Source organism: Nicotiana attenuata, unplaced genomic scaffold (genome assembly GCF_001879085.1).
Source record: "Nicotiana attenuata strain UT unplaced genomic scaffold, NIATTr2, whole genome shotgun sequence".
Taxonomy (NCBI): domain Eukaryota; kingdom Viridiplantae; phylum Streptophyta; class Magnoliopsida; order Solanales; family Solanaceae; genus Nicotiana; species Nicotiana attenuata.
Genome location: NW_017674105.1, coordinates 41,913 through 49,779, shown reverse-complemented (window position 1 = coordinate 49,779; position 7,867 = coordinate 41,913).

Here is a 7,867-nt window from a genome sequence, read left to right as displayed (position 1 = left end):
CTCTAACCTGTAAACCCTAGCCGCCCTCCTTTCCTCTCCAAACTCACACAGCATGAACCCTAGCCGCCGCCCACCGAAAATCGTTTCACGGCGGCGGCCGGCCTCCAAACCCACCCAACTTCACACCACGTAACCTCCACACCCCCCTAAACTCAAATCCCTTAGTGATTTTTCCAAACAACCCCACAAAATCCCGGAATCTCAAATCTAAGAGGAAAATCAGTTTGTTCAAAAAAAGCTCTCAAATTCGCTATTTCTTCAATGTTCCAGTTCAGAAGTTGTTCTCTGATACTTTCTTCGCGAATTAGGCTCTCATAAGTCTTTTCTTTCAAGGAGATCCGGTCTAAATCCATGCAAGGCCGGATCCCTTGAAGGAAAAGACCTTTGTTGGTCAATTAACACGGAGAAGGACATCTCAGGCCGTCTCGGGTTCTTTTATTCCAAAAATGGTAAGGTTTCACCATTCTCTTCTCTTTAGGTCGAGTCAGTAGTTGTTTTTAGTTTGCTTGTTTTGTTTGCAATCATGTTCAACCAGTTCTTTTGTTAGGGTTTGTTAATTTGGTTTAGCTCATGTTTAATTGGTTTAACTCGTAAAGTAGTTTAGTTTATTATTAGTTTTAGGTATCTTTGCTGTTTTGATTTGTTAGTATGCTTAAAATTGCCTAATTAGTTTAACTTTTAAATAGTTTGGTTTAATTAATGCCTAATTAGCCTAAGTTTAGTTTTTATTCAGTCGTCTTGTGTTGTCATCATCAAAACTGTTAGTCTGAAGAGCCTTGTGGAGTTCATCATGAACTGGGTTCCTTTTAGGGCTTAGGTTTATTTTTTGATGTTCAGATGTTTAAAATTCAACCACTGTCTAGCTTTGATTTGTTCATTAACATTAGCTTGCTTGTTTGTGTTTGCCTTAATTTGTAAATCACTAGACATTTCTAGGGGTCAATTGAACAAAAGAAAAACTTAAGGGGTTTGTTTGAAGGGAGGGTAAGTATGAAAGAGGATAAGACCATGTTGGAAGGATCTAGAATAGGGGCAGCTGGCCTCACTTGGTTAGCACAAAATGATGAAGCCAATGAGGGACAACCAGCTGTCCAAGTTTGTTAAAAGATGCCTTTGTGGCTGCAGGGAATAATTCCTGATTCTGTTTCAGCACATGGCATTTTAGATGCCTATAAAATAGAGCCTTTCTTCACTCATTAAGAGCAGAGATTTTTCGAACCCTAAAAAAGACTCAAAAGGTTTCTGCATTGTTTCATTGGGAGTTGGCTTGATTTCTTCTGATTTTTCTTTAGCAAGAACTTAGAAAGACCTTTGCTGGATTTCTGGTTTTCTGGGCTTGAATATGGATTTAGTCGAAGCTGTGTATTGCTGTTATTTGCTACCATCCTCACTCCTTTGCTTTGCTGAAATCCTTACTTCATTTTTGCTTTGTTCTTGATATCTAGGTACTCTTGAACCTTTGAGTGGCAAATGAAGTTTAAAGCATGTGTTTAGTCCTTGTTGTAATAAGAAATTGGTTTATCCAAATGTTAATTTCCAGATATCCTCATGTATGATGCTGAAAGTCACTTAGTTTAGTATTTTTGTTTTGATTTGCTCAAGCATTCTGAATCTGATGTTTTATTCTATAGTTGAGTTACTTGTATGAATAGTCAGACTATTTTAGCTGCTCTATATACTGTTTGACAGTGTTAGGATACTTAATAGCCATAATGATTCGTTGGGTTTTCATTAGGGAAGGTTGGATAGGTATTGCAAGGGACAGTATTTGATTGCCGAGCATTCAGTTAAATTATCTTTAACTCCAATTTTGTTAAAGCAATATGTATTTAAGTTTAGGGTGATTCATGAATGGGTTTAAGGTGTAGTCTCTTATTGTTAGTATTTGCATCATGTTAATAATTAAACTCATGATATGTATGATCAGCTTTTGATTTTGTTGAATTTTTAAATGCTATTGGGTCACATTTGATTCAAAAGAATTTGTGTCTCAATTGGGCTTGACAATGGCCCAGACGAGGCAGCCTGGTCGAATTTCGATCTGGAGTGTTTGATCGTTACTAACTTTCCGTTTTTGGGCTCAACTTCGAGCCCAATTTTCTTCAGCAATTTTATCCATCAAATTTTCTGTTTAGCGTAATAAAAATGGACTTCTAGTACTGAAGGCATATTCGTACAAAGATGGTCCTGGTACTTGGCCCACTCGAAACTGTTGTGGTTGCTTGCCTTTGTCCTCATTCCTGGGCTCGATTTCGAGCCCAGTTTTTCTTATTTCCCTTTAAAAGACTTTTGCATAATACAATTGGGCCTAATGCTGGCCCATTTCTTCTTAAATACTTAAAGACTTAATTTATCTTCCAAAACAGACTTTCAATTTGTAGCCCTTTTAAATTCCTTACTTAGATTAAACACGAACATTCGTAGTTTGCTCTAGGCGCGCTATAACAAAATATCATAACTACGGGTACGGTTCCCGTGACGTAGTTGTGATACATAACTTCCAAATCCGAGGGTACATTTATGTGACCCGGCCACAACAACTAATAATTTTAATAAAATCAAACATGTTGTAGATCGTGGGTACGGTGTGTGTACCAAACAAACAAGTGTACGACAATCGTAACTTGTTCCATAATAATTCCATAAATAATTAAAAGCGGTCAAAGTTTAAAAATGCAAAATAGGTATAAAATATGTAATTAGTCAGATAATTAGGCCAACAATAATAGTTAAGCAACCATGCTAAAACCACAGAACCCGGGAATGCCTAACACCTTCTCCCGCGTTAACAGAATTCCTTACCCGGATTTCTATGTTTCGTGGACTGTAAAACAGAGTCAAACTTCCTCGATTCGAGATTTTAAACCAGTGACTTGGGACACCATAAATTATCCCAAGTGGTGACTCTGAATTTGAATAAATAATCCCGTTTCGCTTTTGTCACTTTAATTGGAAAAATTCCCTATACCCTTTCGGGTGGTAGAAAATGGAGGTGTGACAGCTCCGGCGACTCTGCTGGGATGCTAAACCAGAATCTCTGGTTCAAGGTTCAAGAATTCGAGCTTAGAATAATTGTTATTTTTGGCTTTTACTTATTATCTAATTTTTATTACATGCTTGGGCCTAATGTGCTAAATGCCGCTTTTTACTGCTTTGATATTACTTGATTGTATATAAACTGCTGCGAAATCCTTCTCTTCTAATCTTCTGGGAAGTGCACGCTGGTGTGACTTCTTTTCTGTTAGTGTCATACCCTAATTTAAAACGAGGCTCAGATCAGTTACAAAGCCGAATGGCCTTTTGGTTCCCGGTACGTAGCCCCCCTCGGCTCGAGTTGTCCGCTCGGGTAAGCCAGGTCTAGAACAGCACACCCAGGTTTTAAACCTAGAATAACATAGCCTCATGTCGGATCCCTAGTAGGAACGCTTGTTTGCATCACGTGCATTTAACTTAGGGGACTCAACACAGGGGTTGGGTCCGTCTAGGACAAGAGTACCAAAAATAACAGACCAACCTGATGCATTTTTACGTGCTACCTGTGCATTTATTTGTTTCGGCTTGCATGTTGACCGGCTTCTAGATTAGGAAAGAAAAATCAAAGAAAAACCAAGGTTGAGGTATGAAAGAGAATTTCACCCGTTTCCCAAAAATAGTGTTCAAAATGTCTCAAAATTCTGCCAAAATTTTGAAAAAAGGGGTGATTTTTGAAAAAACAAAGAAGAAAAAGAGGTTAGTCCAAAATGGCTTATATTTTTCGGCGCGTCAAAACTAACTGAACTATGCGGGTTTGATTCTCATCGGATGTAGGATACGTAGGCAACCCAGCCCCATTTGTTTTTGCAAAAAATAACCAAAACATTGAAATGTCATCATTTTTGTCACAAATAAAGTAGGTGATGTCATTTTTGTCTAAATAGCCGAATGTCCCGACGGGACGCTGAAAGGCTGCCTTGGCAGAAATGGCCAACTATGATTTCTTCGTCATTTTTGGCCACTTAGCAAACACAGCTCTAAAATCTTCCCTTTTGAGGTGCTGAAGGGCCGTGTTTGCAAAAGTAGTCGTGTTTTTGAATTTTGCAAAATGAATCCTTTATAGGCTTTTAACAAAAACTCACATTGTGTTAAACCAATCACCTTAATAAATGTGCAGAATGAGCACGAGTCAAAATTTACCAATGAAGGTTATGACCAAGATCCCGTTGGAGCTTCACATGTGGTGGGAAGATTTGGGTGAGCATGGACGAGACATGGTCAACCATTACCTGGGGGGGGCTCACCGGATTACTGAAGACTAGACCTAGGGGAGACATAATAAAAGCACTGGTGACATTTTGGGACCCAGCTCGCAACGTTCTACATTTCTCGGACTTCGAGCTCACACCTACTTTGGAGGAGATAGCGGGATATGCTGGGAGTACAGAGGGTCTAAGACATAAATACCTGGTTGCTCCAAGCGCCGTCACTCCGCACAAGTTTTTGGATTTACTAAAAATAAGCAGGCAGGTCCAGTATGCAGATTTGGCGGATGGATTTTCCACTCTACACTTCATATACCAGCGGTATGGACATATAGGAGGATTTGAAAACTCGAAAAGCGGAATCTGTAGTAAAGGGAACCGACTAAAGTGGGAAGAGCATAGATGCTTCACTTTCATGGTGGCATTCTTTGGTCTTCTAGTCTTTCCCATGAAGGATGGGAATATTGATCTACGGGTAGCTGGAGTCGTCAATATTTTGATTATCACTGACAAGAGCACCCTTGCACCTATGATAGTATCTGAAATATTCCGAGCTCTCACAGCTTGTTAAGCCGGAGTAGATTTTTTCGAATGGTGCAATTTGTTGCTACAAATGTGGATGATTGAGCATCTGTCTCATCGTCCTCGATACATGAACTATAGGTCTACAGGGAAAAGCTGCATCGAGGAGTTTGGTACAAGGGTCGATGGGTTCAAGATGCCGGAAGGGGTCGGAAATTGGATTTCCCGCCTTCGTTCCATAACTGATCAGATAGAATGGACGTTGGTTTGGCATCCTGCTGATGAGATTGTATACATGCCTGCCACCGGCCCTCACTTTCTCCTAATGGGTCTTCGAAGTATCCAACCCTATGCCCCGTACCGGGTTTTGAGACAGCTGGGAAGATGCCAAATAATCCCCAAGGACGAAGATCTTAGCGTTCATGCAGTCGAGATCCGCTCTGATGGCCAATTTCCTGAAGCAGTGGTTCGCCAGATCTGGAGTGAGTGCCAATATTTGACAGCAAACACCCGAGTATTGTCACACCTCCTTTTTACACCCGCCCGAGGGGTACAAGGGAGTTTTTCCAATTTAAGTGACAATATTCAAAATGGGATTATTTATTTATCAGAGTCGCCACTTGGGATAGTTTATTTGGTGTCCCAAGTCACCGGTTTATTTTAATATCCCAAATCGAGGAAATTTCGACTTTACTTTATAAGTGTACGAACCAGAAATTCTAAGTAAGGAATTTTGTTAACCCGAGAGAATGTGTTAGGCGTTCCCGGGTTCCGTGGTTCTAGCACGGTCGCTTAAACCATTACAATTGGCCTATTATCCGATTTATCACATGTTTTAGCCTATGGTGCATTTTTAACTTATTAACCGCTTTTAATTATTTTAGGAAGATTCAACGTTATTTAAAACAGGCTTTGAACCACGCCACATGAAATGCACCCGCGGTTCACGACACATTCTATTTAACGTTGTTAAAAATTAAAATTGGGTCACATGAAATGCACACCCAAATTTAATAAATAAAAGAAAATAAATTTACATGGCGCGCCTAAAGCAACTACGAAATTTCAAATTAATAACAAGGTTTGCGAGGGCCATGAAAAGTTGAATTGATGGCACACCTCGATTTTTAAAGGGTTAAAACTAATTAAATGAGGGCCATGGATTTAGGGGGTTTCATTTGGCATGGCACGCCTCAAATTATTTTTAAAGGCTTCTTGGTCTAATTTTTTGGGGGCCATAAGTCATTAGTTTGGTAAGATGGCACACCCCAATCTAGTTTAAAAAGGGTCTAATTGATTAACTAAACTACTAAGGGAATTCAGAATTATTACTTTTTAAAGCTAATGTTCAAACTAAACTTATTAATCAGAAGGGCTAGTGTTACAGGAGATCCGATCTATATTTATTCAAAAGCCTGGCCTGGCAGCAGGCCCAATAGTTTATTGAAAACTTCCATATTGAAATACGAAGAAGGATTGGGCTCTTACAAGGCCCAGAATGCATGCATGATCGGAAAAGGGGAATATGGCATAACTGGGCCAACGACGAAGGCCAAGTCGTGATTCATTACCATTAATTGAAGCAAATTACAATTTTCATGAAGACCTGGAGATTAAAACAAATCCTGACATTTCTTGCCAATTTAAAACAGATACAGAATGCACCCTGAAGCCAATTCACACTCTATGATGAATATGTAATCCTATTGCTATAATAACCCATACACAATTATTTTATCTCTTGAAATTTAACATAATTCATGACTTATAACCAAAACACTAACATGATTCCTAAATAAAAGAATACATTTACTAATATGAACCACAACTGAATGTTCTTATTCCAAACCCATTCATATCACTTTAACAAATTCAAGCAAACTTCCCAAAACAAACACTGATTTCAGCAGACTTGAATATGTCTGAAACACATCTAATTTAGACTGAACTTTCTACTGCGATAAGCCCAACTGTCCGTACATACAAACAGGATTTCAAACTCATTTACAAACCAAACGACTAAATAACACCACTTGTCCAGCTTACAAACAGAACATAAAGCTATCAATCGAATTGAACAAATAAAACACATGAAGGAAACTTAGATGGATTACAGAATAACATGAAATTAAGAGTATAGATGTAACATTCAATAATAAAGAAACAATGTATCACAAATTTCGACTCAAGAGCATATCTGCAAATCCCTTTCATTTCACATGTCCATGAAGTCTAGAGAGTACCTAATTACAGCAACAAAACAACAAAGGAATGAGCTCGAAATTAAAAAGAGGACAGCAGCAAGGTATCAACAACAAAGCAGCACAACCCACAGTCAGTTTTACACCATTTGAACCCAGATTGACACCATTCTTTCGAGGTTTCAAAGAAATTCTGATTTTTGGGAACTCAAAGAACAAAACCAAGCAAGTTTCAAACAATTTCTAGTATTTCTTGGAGTCTAAAAATGCTCAGCCGTTTTCTAAGTTTTTCAGCTTTCTAATCTCTGAAATCTGACTTGACAATGAAGAAACATGCTTCTTTATAGAAGCTTTCTAGGGCAACAGAATTGGTTTTGTTATTTGCCAATTTCCCCTTCTTTAATTTTCATTTTGTTTATTTTAGACCCCACATTTTAGCCTGTTTATTGAAACAACCCAATCCCCACCTTCCTGGAAATTTCCAGGCTGTTTTAACAAGATTCCCTCAATTAAAATTCCTAAACCGACCTTTAGGCTTCTGCTATTTACATTCAAGACCAAATATGGGTCAAGTTGACCCAAATATCAATCCCAAACCTGGGCTCACAAACCCGGACTGACTCCCATCTTTGGGCTTCTGTTGACAGAGCCCAATTAACAAATCAAAAATCCACCAGAAAAAAACCCAAGAAAAGGGCCAATCGGAGTTACACAAACTCCTGAATCCAGGAATTTCAAAGAAAAATAAAATTGGAGGGAACTTAAGCAAAATAAACAAACAGAACCAAATGAATCAGGAAAAAATGCTGACTAAAGATCACCTTAAGCTTAGCATGCATACAGAAAGAAAAGATAACGAGAAAGAAAAGAAAGAATCGGGGGGGACAAGGATGAATTTAAGGTGAA